Source organism: Cervus elaphus, chromosome 30 (assembly GCF_910594005.1).
Source record: "Cervus elaphus chromosome 30, mCerEla1.1, whole genome shotgun sequence".
Classification (NCBI taxonomy): Eukaryota; Metazoa; Chordata; class Mammalia; order Artiodactyla; family Cervidae; genus Cervus; species Cervus elaphus.
This window is the reverse complement of record NC_057844.1, coordinates 59,929,809-59,947,032: the sequence shown is the minus strand read 5'-3', so window position 1 is coordinate 59,947,032 and position 17,224 is coordinate 59,929,809.

Below are 17,224 nucleotides of genomic sequence, written 5' to 3'. Positions count from 1 at the left end.
TTTTAATACTTCCACTATTGGAGAATTCCAAATTTCAAGATTTCGAACATTCATTTATAAGCACACCTGTTATACTTTCAAGATACCTTTAATTTTTTGCATGCTTCCATTATCACTAATTCTATCATGTTTCTCAGGTTTTTTCTCTTTTTATTATACCCATTCCTAGACTCATGATAGATCATATAAACTTTATTTTGATTTAGGATTTCTTAGCCTAGGGTTAGCTAAAAATACATAACCAAGTGAAAGTTAAGGCTAATATTTTACTGAGAGGTGTAAGGCTAGGACAAACAGAGTGAGGAAAAAGAGGACATGCAAAAAAGAATGGGAACAGATACATTACTCACTGCTAGAAAAGATATATGTGTGCCTCTTCAGTCCCTCTGTTGTGTCCAAATCTTTGTGACCCTTTGGACTGTAGCCCACCAGGCTCCTCTGTCCATGAGATTTCTCAGGCAAGAGTACTGGAGTGGGTTACCATTTCCCCCTCCAGGGGATCTTCCCAACCCAGGGCTTGAACCCACATCTCCTGTAACTCCTGTATTGACAGGCAGATTGATGTGTTTTGGTTTTTTTTTTTTTTTTAACCACTGAGCTACCTGGCAAGACCCAGAGAAGATACAGAGCCAGTCAATCAGTGTGGAGGACATATCTGGGCAGGTGGTATAGAAACAGTCTATCAAAGGATGAAACAGTGCAGAAATTAATCCTCAGCACACTCTTGTATCTCTTATCCACAATCATCAAAATGTATCTTGTAGGGTATTAACTTCTCCGTAGTTTTGGTAGTGGTCACTTGACTCAATAGTTACTGGGGACGTCAGAAAACTTATTGTTTAATCTGAAATAATTGGAAAAAAGCCAGGCTTTAGCCTTAAGTAGAGGGACTGCTAAGGCTTCTACAAAGTTACTTGTGTTGGCTGGAGCACAAGACAGCTGAGAGCTGGTAAAATCTGAGGCTTTTCAAGCAAAATGTTATTGCTACTCAGCGACACTCTCCTGTATCCCAAACTTAGATGAACCACACAGTGGGTCAACTTTCCAATCTACCTTATGTTTTTTATACCCAGGAAGTTGAATCTGACAGGTTAAAGATTTGTGTGACATAAAAATAAAATCCTTTGAGTTAATAATTCTGTTGTGATTCCATTCCTATAGGAATTAAAAATATATATAATGGCTATCCTTCTCTCTCCAAGAACACATATCTTTATTGTCCTAGAAATCTGGGATCCTTCTTTTCAATGGAAATGCATAAGTTCAAATCTTTAAAATATAATCTCAAAAGAGATATAGAATTTAACCTTCTGAATGGAAAATCCTTCCTCCCATTAAGGTTGGAACTGAACTAAATGTGTTTCGATATAGAAGCATGAAAAACAGTAAAAGAGTAAAAGGAAGGGAGAGCTAGAGGGAAAGAGGTCGGAAAGAAGATTTATATTCTTTAAAGATAGTCACGGAAAGACAGATGTTCTATTTCCTGTTCATTAAAACAGAAATTATGTAGTTGCAATATCTACTATCTGAAATCATAAAATCATGACAATCTCAAGTTTTACCCATCATAGGTGTTTGTTTGTGTGTGTGTGTGTGCTTGTATATAAGTGAAATAATTAATGGCAATAATAAAAGGGATGGAGAAGAGATGGTCAGATGCTATGTTGTCAAGTTGTGGCCATAAATCACACATAAAAATATTTGATTTCTCTACTCCTACTTCTTGGCTGATAACATTACTGAAGAAAAAGGCAAAGCTATGCAGATTGGAGCCCTCATCCATAGTCATGGTTTCCACAACCATTTATATGATGCTGAGGCCAAAATTTATATTGTTTGAATAAATCTTCCCTCTGACATCTAACTTGCAGTATTGTTTCATAGTTTATTTATTCATTTCACAATATTTTCCTTGACTATACCCTGAATATTTGTAACCAGATGTGTTCTAGGCAATACACATTAAACTAGTCCAAATCTAAACTCATCTCAATATGTGACAAATAGGTGCTCCTCTATATTCTTTGTTTCACCATTAGTATCACCTATTGTAAGTCACCATAAAATAAAACCCAGAAGAAAACTAAGGTTACATTTTCTATTCACTATTCACATTAAAGCATAGAAAAGGCTCTTTAGATTTCACTTCCTAGATATTTTACAAATATATTAAATTCTTCATATATATATTTCATATTTTTTAGTTATGGATTTTCATTATTTCATACTTGGATTATTTAAATAACTTCCTATCCATACAATATAGACTCTATCATAAGTATATATGTCTGAAACATGAACCATTGGGGTAAAAGAAACTTCCATTTCAATTTTTGATAGCTACTGCCATATAACTCTAATAAGTTTTGTACAATCCCAACATTTGTTATGATGTTTTATATTCTTACTTTCCTGTATTGTCTATCAGCCAATAATAGCAACATATAAAAATAATAGTGAAGGAGTCTCCTCAATATTATTTTCACTTTTTATTACATTAATTCATTTCCAGGTGGCTCAGCTGGTAAAGAATCCACCTGAAATGCAGGAGACCCCTGTTTGATTCCCAGGGATGGGAAGCTCCTCTGGAGAAGGGATAGGCTACCCATTCCAGGATTCTTGGGCTTCCCTCATGGCTCAGACAGTACAGTAAAGAATCCGCCTGCAATGTGGGAGACCTGGGCTCCATCCATGGGCTGGGAAGATCCCCTGGAGAAGGGCATGGCAACCCACCCCAGTGTTTTTGCCTGGAGAATCCCCATAGACAGAGGAGCCTGGTGGGCTACAGCCCGTGGAGTCACAAAGAGTCTGATATGACTAAGCACAGGAGAACAAAGAATATGAATGAATTTTGTAAAAACAGGCTTAATTTTATTGTTCTTAAACAAATGGATATTTCTTGAATTCATTTGATAAGAAAATCATTTGAAATTGACTTTTGGTTTTATCTATATAACTGAATGATAAATTGCGTTTTTTATTGAGATTAAGTCATCCATTATTCTTTACCTGTAAGTGTAAAATATTTGTAATAAACTTTGTAAAGAAGGCCAGTGGAACTTTAAAAAAAAAAAAAAGCATAATTTACCAAATTATATTATTCTTGAGACACATTGAAGTAATCCCATCATTGCTGGAAATGTTTTCATAATATTTAACTAAGGCTGTATTCTTTCTATGTTAAAAAAAAAATCGTGTTTTTTTTGTTCTGTTTTAATATTCCTCAAATGATTCAAAACGTTGCATCTTTATTTATTATTTCCCATTCCAGTCAACAAAGGTCTGTCTAGTCAAGGCTATGATTTTTCCAGTGGTCATGTATGGATGTGAGAGTTGGACTGTGAAGAAAGCTGAGCGCCGAAGAATGATGCTTTTGAACTGTGGTGTTGGAGAATACTTTTGAGAGTCCCTTGGACTGCAAGGAGATCCAACCAGTCCATCCTAAAGGAGATCAGTCCTGGGTGTTCATTGGAAGGACTGATATTGAAGCTGAAACTCCAATACTTTGGCCACCTGATGCGAAGAGCTGACTCACTGGAAAAGACCCTGATGCTGGGAAAGATTGAGGCAGGAGGAGAAGGGGACGACAGAGGATGAGATGGCTGGATGGCATCACCGACTGGATGGGCATGAGTTTGAGTAAACTCCAAGAGTTGGTGATGGACAGGAAGGCCTGGTGTGCGGCAATTCATGGGGTCGCAAAGAGTCGGACACGATTGAGCGACTGAACTGAACTGATTCCAGCCAGGGTCTTCTTTCAGTGTTACATTGCAAATCAACAAAGACAAGAGGCTATGTAATTATATGTGTATATTACATGTGATTACACATATAATTACACACACAAATAGATGTAAGTACACACATGCACACATACAAATACATACACATATACAAAATCTGTGTTACAGTGGCAAGTTACAATAATTCTCTATGCCTTGATTTTACCACATGTAAAATAAGTGCAATATTATCGTTCAAGGATTATAAGATGAAGCATATATCTATAAAACTTAGAATAGCTCTGCAAATTCTCACTAATCTCTTTATACTCGAATTCATGCATTTTCAACAATGATGCAAGTAATTCAACAATGTTTTGATAAGCTGTAATGGGCTTCCCTGATAGCTCAGTAGTAAAGAATCCGCCTACAATGCAGTAGACCCAGGTTCATTTCCTGGTTTAGGAAGAGCCACTGGAGAAAGGGTAGGCTGACCACTCCAGTATTCTTGGGCTTCCCCTGTGACTCAAATGGTAAAAAAAAGAAAGAAAGAAAGAAAAAAAAGAAAAAAAATCAAAAAAATCCGCCAGCCATGCAGGAGATATGGATTCAATCCTTGGGTTGGGAAGATCCCATGGAAAAGGGAATGGCTACCCACTCCAGTATTCTGGCCTGGAGAATTCCATGTACTATATAGTCCATGGGGTTGCAAAGAGTTGGACACGACCAAGCGACTTTCAATCAATCAATATCCAATATTGTTACTGGGAACAAAAGCAAGAAAGGACTGCTTTTTCCTGCACTTCAATATTTCTTTTCTGATAAGTCTGACTAATGAAATTTAAAATGTTTTAGTATATATAATGAAGAACAAAATCTTGGGAAAATATTTTCATTGAAAATACAAATATAGTTTAAGAAAGTTCAAAAATATATACAACTTATCTTCTATAACTAATAGGATTTATTATTAAGTAGCTTGTCTCATAAATATCAACACAAAATTTTCCTGTAGGTCTATGCAATATGCATATTAAAATGTTTAAATAAATATAAAGTCTTAAAAAGCTTTTCTGACATTTTTAAATGGATAAAAATACAGAAAACTATTTTTAACTCTAAGGAGAAAATAGGCCATTTGCCTTTAACAATCTGGGTAAATATGTCAAAAAATTTACTAACATTTGGAAGGATTAAATGAGAAACATATTCGAAATTATTGATGCAAAAGTTTAGCCTAGATAAAGTAGATTAACATACCCAAACCAAGATATTTATATATAGAGATACACATTTAGATTTTCTAATAATAATTCAAATGTTCTTTCAATGTACATTTTTAGTATTTCATAATTGTAAAACTTAATTTTGTTCATGTGTAGTATACAAAGTTGTCATAGTTTTGAGTGATTGATTAATTTCATTTTCTAAAATATGACATATAGAATGAAATGAGGCAATTTTCTGCAGTTTTCATCTGCTTTACAGATGAATTATTTAAATCCATATTTAGTTTCTATCAACTTTATAAGGTAATCATGGCCTATTATGTGTGATTCTATGGAAAATGTGTAAAACCTCAATGAATCTGATGACTTTTTTGACAAGTACTAATTTAATTTATGAAGAGGACAAAATGGATCATTGAAAAGTTTCACCCCAATGTAAAATAACTTTCTTGCTCTAATATTCAAAAAATATGATTTATGTCAGATATAAAACAGAGAAAAGATATATCAATTAATTTTTCAATATAAGTTAACCCTGAAACCAAAACCAGAATAAGAAAAAACTGAAAATACATAATTTTAATGCAAATGCATCATTTTAAGTTATAAATATTCTATTAAACATTAACATTAGTTAAAGATTACACTGCTACATGTAAGAAAATTGTTTAAATGAAGGATAATTTTAATATTAAATATTTTTCAATGTTACAAATCAACCAATCAAAAGGGACATGATTATATTGCATTCTTGTAAACTAAAAGAATAATTTTAGTGAAAGTTTTGATTCATTATTGAAGTCAGGGATACATTTAAGCATTTATCATGTGCAGAAATTACTTCCCAGAGATATCCTACATGAAGCTGACACAGAGTACCAACTCAAATTGAAGTCAGAAATAAGGAAATAACAGTTAACTCTATCATTATTGAATACTCTCGTCCTTAACACAGCAGCTAAATGAGTGATCAGAAGAATATGTTTGACTCCCCAACTCCCTTTAGTTCTCTCTTTGAAATAAACATGCTGATATCTTCTCAGCTGTAAAGAAAAAGTAAAAACAATAAAAATCATTTCTAGGAATTTCAACGTAAAAAATTTGCAGGTTAGTTCTTCTACTACTACTATCTTTTTAAACATGCCTAGGTTTACTAATGCTCCATTCATCTTTCTTCCCCCAGTTGCACTGTTTTTTGTTGTTGTTTTTTTACTTTTAATTTTTTCCCATTTTTATTGAAGTAAAGTTGAGTTACAATATTATGTTATTTTTAGGCATATAGAAAAGTGATAGGTATTCTTTTTTTCATACTGTATTCCATTATAGGTTAGAATGTGATTCCCCGTGCTACACAGTCAGCATTCTTATCAATCCCTGTGAGGATCCTTTTTGTTTACTAAGGAATCAAATTAAAGCAATGTGTTTGAATAGAGTGCTAAATTAGGCCGATCAGACTTCCTCAACTTGAATCATTCAATTTTGTGTCCAAAGAGAAGAATAGGCTAAGTCATCATTAGACTCGGGTTAAACATTTTTAGCAAGAGTTCTTCATAGTGATTTGGGTACTTAATATTACATCCCTTTAAGCAGCACATATTACAGCCAATCTAAATGTCTAACTTTTAGGAATGTGTATTTTAAACATTTAGTTAAAGTGATGACTGCCAGATTTCTCCCTGAAAAACATCTGTCCTTTTTGATTAGGAAGCAATATATGGAATAATAAAGCATCACCTTTCAACCAATGGTAACATTTATTAATGATCCTTACCTGAATTCTATTATTTCATTAAAGGTAGCAAAATAATGATTTTCATGATACTATATTTTTTTCTGTATCACTTGACAACTTCATAATAAAATGCCATTAAACGAGAACGAACGCCACTTTTTTTTTTTTAAGCTGGGTTAAATGTTTATTTCATCTATGGTCTGTTTCTCAAAAAAAGTTGAAGTCATGATACCTAGGATGGTGGAAATATTTTTCTCTTTTGAATATTCCAATGACTAATCAATATATAATTTTGTGTGTATATTCTTCAGCATTCAAGGAGTAGGACACCTTAAAACAGGTTTTAGTAGCAGATCAAAAAAAAAAAAAACTATTATTTATTGTGTTCTTCCTTGATCTCTGGCATAAAATGTCGTACAGTCATGTAGCTCTCCCAGCCTCCAAGGTCTCTGTTTCATCATTCAAAACAAGATCTGGGTAGATTGCTGTTCCTTATTTCTGAGTGTCATTTCATCTAGGTTCTCTAAGTGATGAAACTTGGAAATTATATTTTTAAGACTCATGATTAAATTTTGGTTTTTCAAATCAAATGTAATCTCTTAACATATTCATTAAGACTTTATATTTTTATTGATAAACAAGGTCCTGCTGTATAGCACAAGGAGATATATTCAATATCCTATAATAAATCACAATGGAAAAGAATATGAAAAAGAATATATATAAATTGCATAAAAATATTTGTGCATGCTAAGTCACTTCAGTCATGTCCATCTCTGCGCAACCCTTGGACTGTAGCCCGCCAGGCTCCTCTGTCCATGGGATTCTCCAGGCAAGAATACTGGAGTGGATTTCCATACCCTCCTCCAGGTTATCTTCCCAACCCAGGGATCCAACCCACGTCTCAGGTCTCTTGCCTTGGCAGGCAGGTTCTTACCATAGGCACCATCTGCAAAGCCCCATAAAAAGTATATGTACGTATATATATTTATATATCTTCTCCAACCATATGAATTCATATTCTTTATTTGTATATTTCATATTATTTATTCACATATGAATTCATATTTATATATATTTATATAACAATCATTTTGCTTTACACCAGAAGCTAGCACAATAGTATAAATCAAGCATGCTTCAATTTTTAACAAAAACTTTTAAATTTTTAAAGTTTTACTGTTTTACTTTAAATTTACTTTGGTTCCTAATTTAAATTACGTGTTCAGTACAGTCTAATGTAAAATTCATGAAATAATTTAAATAGCATCATTAACTGTTAAACATAAAAAATCTGAAGGATGTCTATTATATCTTTGCAGACTTTAAATTCTTAGAATTTAAAGCTCTAAACTATATGGTAATAATATATAGTATGTTTATCACTTATGTGGTCAATCTGACTTATATTTAGGACCTTTTTTTTTCACTTTATTTTCAATTTTTCTTTTTCTTTGTACTTTTACACTTATTTTTCAAACTGCAAAAATTAATATGGCTAGAAAAATCATCATAATCTACTCAGCTAACACAATACTGAATAAGAACAACGTTAAAAGACATAATCACAATTGCAAAAGTTACTAAAAGTCACACTATTTAAAAAGTGCACTTTTGGTATAGACACCTTGACCGATAGAATAGAACTGAATTTCTAGAAATAGTCCTTTGCATTTATGGTCAACTGGGTTTCTACAAACGTGCCAAAACAGTTGAAAAAGGAAATATTTTCAGCAAATTGTCTATCCACACGCAAAAGCATGAATGAAGATGGAGTCCTCTTCAAAATGAAAATGAAGCATAAATCTAACTATAACAGCTGAAACTACAAAATTCTTAGAAGAACATAGAAGAGCTAATTTTGTGAATGTGAATTTGGTAACATTTTCCCAGATACGACAACAAAAGCACAAATAGACTTCTTCAAAGTTTAAAACTCTATGCTTCAAAGGATACCATTAAGAAAGGGAACTCAGAGAATGGAGGAAAATATTTGCAAATCATGTATCTAATAAAGAATTATAACCAGAATATGTATATACATACATATATATGAATATATTTGCTTATATATATATACACACACATATATATATATGTAACTTATAATTCAATAATAAAAAGATCAACTGTGCTATTGCATCCTTCCCTGTGTGTGCACTGCTCAGGGGTTGATCTGAGACTTGAATGAAAATCCATTTGCTCAGTGTACAAAGTCTTAGGCATGCTACATAGAATCAGATCCATGTATTTACAGGTCTGAGTTGTGCACAGGAGTTTATAAACTATTATTGGGGTTAGTTTCCAGGTCTTATTTCTCTAGGTGATTTCATATACATTTTCTGGTAACCTAAAGTTCTCCCATTTAAAGTCTTTGGCCGGAAGCCATTTGTTTCTGCTATAGTGATTCTTCAGGGGGTATACAGAAAGAAGACAAAGAGAACAAAGCAATAGAGGTTATCCCTTCCCAAGTGGTGCAGTGGTAAATAACCCACCTGCCAATGCTGGAGACATTAAAGATGTGGGTTCAGTCCCTGGGTCTGGAAGATCCACTGAGAAAGAAATGGCAATCTACTCCAAAATTCTTGCCTGGGGAATTCCGTGGACAGAGGAACCTGATGGGCTGCAGTCATGGGGTCACAAAGAGTTGGACACTAATGGGCATACACTCACTGCACTGCACTTATTCACAAGCAGCAGATCCATATTGAGATGCTTGCAACTCCAGCCAGCAACATGATTTTGCAGCATTATAAGAAACCCTGGGCCAGAGGACTCAGATAAATAGCATCCAGATTCTTGACATCAGAAATTGTCAGATAATAAGTTGTATTTTTTTTTTATCTGCCATTTTGGGGGGTAATTTGTAGTATAGTAATTAATGACAAAGGTAATCTTACACCATTGATACTATGTATAAAATGGATAATTGTATAGGGAACTCTGGGCACTCTGGTGACCAGAACGGTAGTGAAGTCCAAAAGGGAGGTGTGCATGTGTGCATGCTCAAGTTGCTCAGTCATGCCCAACTCTTTGCGGCCCCATGGACTGTAGTCCACTAGACTTCTCTGTCCATGGAATTTTCCAGGCAAGAATACTGGAGTGGGTTGCCCTTTCCTTTTCCATGGGATCTTCCCAATTCAGGGATCAAATGCTTGTCTCTTGTGTCTCCTGCATTAATAGGCAGATTCTTTACCACTGTGCCAGATATATGTATATGTGTGGCTGATTCACGTTGCTGTACAATAAAATCTAACAACATTGTAAAGCAACTGTACTCCAATAAAAATTAATTAAAAATAAATTAATTAATGACAAATGCAAACAGTCATTTTAAAATAAAACCGGCATTGGAAATTAACTATATGATTATGCTACTTGAAATTCCTTGAGGATTTATACTCTGACTTGATTTTTTTCCACTAACACCTCAATCTTGAACCAATCAATTGTTCCATACAGGGTTCTAACTGTTACTACTTGACTGGCATACATATTTCTCAGGAGACAGGTAAGATGGTCTGATATTCCCATATCTCTAAGAGCTTTCCACAGTTTCTCATGATCCACACAGTCAAAGGCTTTAGTGTAGATAATGAAACAGAGATAGATGCTTTTCAGAAATTCCCTTGGTTTCTCTATAGTTGAGCAAAAGTTGGCAATTTGTTCTCTAGTTCCTCTTCCTTTTCTAAACCCAGCTTGAACATCTGGAAGTTATGATTATGTGTGTGTGTGTGTGTATATATCTATATATATATATGTATATATATATATATATATATATATATATATATATATATTCAAGAAACTTGGAGATACCAAGGGGACAGTTCATGCAAAGATGTGCACAATAAAGGACAGAAATGGTGTGGACCTAATAGAATCAGAAGATATTTAAACACATATATATATGTTCTGTGGCTTAAAGAAAACTGTATTAATTTTATACACTCAGGCATACTATGTATTCCATTGAAAAAAAAGAGTAAAAGTTTCTTGATTCTACATAAACTAGGAAATTTCCTCTTACCATTCAATGTGAGAAATCTCTCTCACACACAAATATATGTATGAAAATATAAGAGCCATAACCAATTTGTCTCTGATGTTGTATCCCTTTAGATAAAAACACAAGCCACGATCTGTTTCTCAGCATACACTATTCATAAAGACTAGATCTGAACTTTTTTGGCACTGAAAGGATCTAATTACCTTTTACAAATGATCATCTGTAACTTCACTGATTGAATCACCCCAGTTGTTGACTAATCAATGTGCATATTTAGGTTGCCTATGCCTATTGACTTCAATCAAAGAATTAATGATTTTTGAAAAGAGGAGATTGCACTAAATCCATGTTTAGTAACTAGTAACCAACTGGAAGTTCAAATTGAAAAATTGCATGATTAAATTGTGTTTTTTCTTTTCTTTTTTTTTTCTATCCAAGTTAGCTGTGAGGTAGTTTTAACCTTAGAGGGTAAAATAAAGAAGAGGCAAAAGGTGTAGGTGAATTATTTTAATAATAGGCATTAAACATGGGAAAAAAATGGCTTATTAAACTGTGACAGGAGAAGGGGAAAAAGTGGAAGCAGTGACAGATTTTATTTTGGGGGGCTCCAAAATCACTGCAGACAGTGACTGCAGCCATTAATTAAAAGGCACTTGCTGCTTTGAAGGAAAGCTATGACAAACCTAGACAACATAGACATCACTTTGTTGACAAAAGTCCATAAAGTCAAACTCTATGTTTTCCAATAGTCATGTACAGATGTGAGAATTGGGCCATTAAGAAGGCTGAGTGCCAAAGAATTGACGCTTTCAAACTGTGGTGTTGGAGAAGACTCTTGAGTGTCACTTGGACAGCAAGGATATCAATCTTGGCAATCCTAAAGGAAATCAAACCTGAATATTCATTTGAAGGGCCTATGCTGAAGCTGAAGCTCCAATACTTTGGCCATCTGATGCGAAGAGCCGACACACTGGAAAAGACCCTGATGCTTGGAAAGATTGAAGGCAGGTGGAGAAGAGGGAGGCAGAGAATGAGATGGTTAAATAACCTCACAACTCCATGGACATGAATTTGAGCAAACTCTGAGAGATGGTGATGGACAGGAAAGCCAGGCGTGCTGCAGTCCACGGGGTTGCACAGATTCTGGCATGACTAAGCAACTAAACTACAACAGCATAAACTATCTAAAACAATCATAACGGTGACCTTTCATGTTTTACTGTAATTACCTATTGCCCTTCTATTTTCACTATATCCTTATTTTCACTATATCCTTATCAGATCTGTGCTTAAATGATATATTGGTAGTGAGGATATTCTACTTAAAAGACTCCTCTATAATTTACTGTATGTAATAGTGTCATATATTTCCATTTTGTTTTTCTTCATTACAGCTGTCGCTAGTTGAGTTTATGTTTAATAAGTCTCTTCAAGAGGAGATAAATTTCATTTCCAAGAGGCATGGACTTGATCAATTTTATTTATTACTCCATCTGAAGGCCTTGCATAGGATACTGTACTTTAAATATTTGGGATAAATGAAAACAAAAACAAAAAACAAAAACAAACCTTGAGTGTCTGTCTCTTCCCCTAGCCTGGCCACTTGATTTGGCCAGGAACCATTCCTTCACTGGGTTCTCACAGCTTAGCTATACACCTGACACTTAATAGAAACTGAATAAATGTATGTTGACTGAGCTAGTAAGTCAGTAAGTAACTGCACAAGTGGATACATTTAATTCCCATTCTAATTTCCACGGACTTGGATCAGAATGCCTGGGAGAGATTAACAGCAAGTGAAAACCCGAAGACGTGTTTCACTAAAGAATGTCTGCTGAATTATTGGAACTCTAGGGTCACTGCTGGGTATCAATTAGACCACTGTGGATGGCACCTCACCACAAAGATACAGAAGCACAGGTGAGCAGCTTCCGCAAGTTTCCACACTGGCACCAGCAGCAGTTCTGTAGGCATTAATGTAGCATCACGCTGCAGCAGCCGCCAGCAGTAAAGATGTATATTCTGCAGCAAATGGAACCACAGGGAATAGGAGCTAGAACTGAAAGAGAAATAAAAATACCAAGCCACTGCATCCAGAATGTTGGTACTCACAATGGTAGCCGTGAGCATATGAGACACCTTCAGGGAGCAGTGTTTGGAAAGAGATGTTTAAGGAGCGTATACGTCTCCCATCCCAGGCATCGGCAAAAATGGAGAAATAATATTTGCCACTGTGTCAGTCAAAGTATATTTTTTTCCTCCTAAGCCACTGTAGCAAAGCAAACATAGGCGACATAGATATATTATAGAAAGGTTATGTTTAAGGTCACTGGATGGATAATATGTAATCCTTGGTGACTCGGTGGATTTTAAGGAATATTTGGAAGCCATAATATTCAACAGAAGAGTTTCTCCTTAGGAAGAAAGATTTCTCAATGAGGACACAAGCAATTACTGTTATTCACTGAGGATCTGTGCATAGCTTTTTCATACTTATACTGGTGATCCTCAGAAGGAATGCTAAAAGTTGCTCTAAATATTTTTTATTGGAATATAGTTGTTTTACAATGTTATGTTAGTTTCTGCCATATAGCCAAGTGAGTCAGCCATAAGTATACAAATATCCTCTTTTCCTTAGATTTCGTTTATGTTACTACAGAGCATTAATTATAATTTCCTGTACCATATACTATGTTCTATTAGTCATCTATCTTATTCATAGTACTGTATATATGCCAATACCAGTTTCCCAATATTGGTTTTGAATACAGGCAGAAGTAGGAACTTTGACAATATCACATCAAATAGTGTAAGTATAGGTATTTTCTGCTTATACATAAGGACACATTAACCTCACTGAGAGGGCAGTGGAGGAAGTCCAAAGAAGACTTGCTTCTTGGAAAATGTCACATTAAAACTGAAACCTGAAGGATGAGCAAGGGTTAATGCCCCTCCCTCTCAAAAATGGGTGACTATAACGAATTTCTCAGTACACACCATTGCGTACTGTAAATCTCAGGAATTAGATAGCGTTTGGCACCCGGGAAAAATGGATAGTCTATGTATTTTGTAGTGTAGGGTGATCACACTTAGTGCTTGAGGATCGAAGGAGACAAAAACTTTTATTTTTGACATTAAAATGTTATAGAAATCATGCTTTATTCCATCAATACCTTCCACAAAGAGCCACAGCATTATCAATGGAGTATACTATTTTCTAGGACAAAAAACCATAAGAAGGAAAACCAGTTCATATCTTTTTTTAAAATATCATTTACCATCATTCTAATTGTATTAGAACTGGGGAGCTTCCAGAATCTTAAATTCTTCTATCCCATTTTCAGAAAACAACTTCCGATGTTTTCTTGTTGTACCCACTGCAACCCAACATTATTTTCATTCTTTGCTAATGCTGAAATTCATGACTGACCATTTCATAGTTTCATAGCATCATCCACAAAACCCTTGATCCTGCTTCATCGTTTGGATACCTGTTAAAAACTAACATCTTAGAATTAACCTATTGTCTGTCTTTTGCTATAATATTAATATTTTCATGATGACTTGGGATGATATTAGTCAAAAATCTCATCACCATATTATTGATTCTACAAATTATGTTTTCTAATGTTTGTTGGAGGCTCCACATAGCTTCTCAAAGATTTTATTTTCATTATTCAGTTTCTTATCCTACTCTCATCAATGGATCGTGGTCAGCTTGGCTATTATACAGGCTCTTTTTTGATCAGGCAACAGTCTGCTCCTTCAGTCTCATCTTTCAATGGTGAATTAACTTTCCAGAACTCTGCTTCATAATTGAGAACTAGTCTGTTTGAAACTTTGCATTATATTCCATTCACACTTTTGCACATTTTTTTCCCTATTACCTATGTCTGAAATGCTTTCATGCTGTGTCTTCTTCCATTGAAAACTCCAAATCATCAATTCAAATGAAATTCTGTAATCAACTCTTCTAGGTAGCATTTGCTGAATATCTGCCAAGTTCCCAATTAAACCTGTATTGAATGCCAATTACACTCCCATGTCGTTATGTGCATACCTTGAGAATTCTCAAAAGGCAGTTTTGAAAATTGCTATGCTGATCTTCTGAAAATAAAAAATAAAGGATGGAAACTGCCATTTTATTTTTAATCTCTGGAGCACAAAATAATTTATGATATGAAATTATTATGAATGTTAAAATTAAATGAGGGAAATAGCTTGTGAGTGCGTTAACCTAGATGATCATAGTGTGCTTTTCCTCAACAGAAATCTAGAAAATGACTAGAAACACAATAGTAAGGTTTGGGCCAAAGTAAAATATCGAGATAGAGTTTATCCTCCCCATAGAAGCATCAAAACAATGGCAAAAAATGTGCAAAATGTTTTTAAAGGTATTAGAGATTAGCAAATAAATGAAAATGATCCTGTAGAGAAAGAAAATAAAAAGTGAGGTGAGCTTTATGATTGTCCCATAACAGTGCCCTTATAAGGTTTGAAGATCACAGTGAATGAAGATAAACCTTATTGAGTTTAGGGGGCTTCCCTAGTGGCTCAGTCAGTAAAGAATCTGCTTGCAATATCGGAGACCTGGGTTTGTTCCCTGGTTTGGGAAGATCCCCTGAAGGAGGGCACGGAAACCCACTCCACTACTCTTGCCTGGAGAATCCCCACGGACAGAGGAGCCAGATGAGACAGTCTATGTGGTTGCAGAGTCGAACATGACTGCGATGAAGCACACACAGTGAGTTCAGGAGAAAAATCTGAGGCTGCAGGAAGACAAAGGGACTGCAGTTTACAATACACAGAATTTCAGATGAAAGAACTGCATGTGGAGAACTCTGGAGTTTATCAGTGGGTGCTTCTGAGTATTTAGCAGTGTACTGAAAAGTGTAGATATGTATCACAATTAACTGAGACCCCTGAAATAGTCATCTTGAAAAGATTAGGGGTAAGAATGCCCAGTGCTTACATGGGGCTAGAAAGATTACATGTTGTCATTAGATAGTCTAAAGACTCATGGGATATTGTGATGAGTATAGAGAAGAGACTGACTCAATACCAAGTCTAACTCTAGCCTGAATATGGAAAAGAGTACAATAAGTATGGATAGACACACGGACAGACGCAGAGGGGAGTCCCTATATTGTGCACACGTGGCAGTTTAGATCACTTACATGGGGGCATTTCTTCCAGTTTTCCTTTGGCCAGTCATTTTGATTTGCCTAGTTTACGGTCCCTATTTGGTGTATCTCAGAATCATTACATGTATGTGCATGGATCTCTTAGCCAAGATGGATCCTACCAAAAAGGCATCTGGGAAGAACATCTCTTCACATAACCTCCAAGGAGCCTTTTCTATGCATGTGTAGTCCAGGAGGTCTCTTGACTTGGGGAATGAAAAATATGTAATCTGGGCAGGTCCCAATGAATTCAGTTCAGTTCAGTCGCTCAGTGGTGTCTGACTCTTAGCGACTCCAGCTCAGCCAGGCCTCAGCAAGCCAGGCCTCCTTGTCCATCACCAACTCTCAGAGTCCACCCAAACCCATGTCCACTGACTCGGTGTTGCTATCCAACCATCTCATCCTCTGTCGTCCCCTTCTCCTCCTGCCTCAATCTTTCCCAGCATCAGGGTCTTTTCCAATGAGTCAGCTCTTCTCATCAGGTGGCCAAAGTATTGGAATTTCAGCTTCAACATCAGTCCTTCCAATGAACACTCGGGACTAACCTCCTTTAGGATGCACTTGTTGGATCTCCTTGCAGTCCAAGGGACTCTCAAGAGTCTTCTCCAACACCACAGTTCAAAAGCATCAATTCTTCTGCACTCAGCTTTCTTTATAGTCCAACTTTCACATCCATACATGACCATTGGAAAAACCATAGCCTTGACTAGATGAACCTTTGTTGACAAAGTAACATCTCTGCTTTTTAATATGCTGTCTAGGTTGGAAATAACTTTCCTTCCAAGGAGTTCCAATCCCCCTCCTTAACTACCCTGATAATCTTGTCTTGGAGTTTTATTCAATAGAGAATAAATCTCCAATTGCTTTAACACTTGGGGGAGAACCATCTGCTTCCTGCCTCAGTGCTACATCTAATCAATATTGTATTGACTTCCAGCCAGTTCAATGAGGGAAGAAAAATAGACACTCAGATTGGAAATTGAGAAGTAGAGCTGTCTTTTATTTGCAAAAAAATTATCATAAATTACTTGTAATCAAGCTATAGAAATAAATCATGAAGTGAAATAATCAGCATGTGTTCTCAATTCCATGGACTCTAGACCTCCAGGCCTCTCTGTTCATGGAATTTTCCAGGCAAGAATACTAGAATGGGTTGCCTTTTCCTGCTCCAGGGGATCTTCCAGACCCAGGGATCTAACCTGCATCTCTGGCATCTCCTGCATTGGCAGGCGGATTCTTTACCATGAAGCCACTTGGGAAACCCAAATAATCAGAATAGAAATGACCAATTAAAAAGAAAATGAAAAAAAAATTGAATAGAATCTTTGCCAAATATGCTAATGGTCACA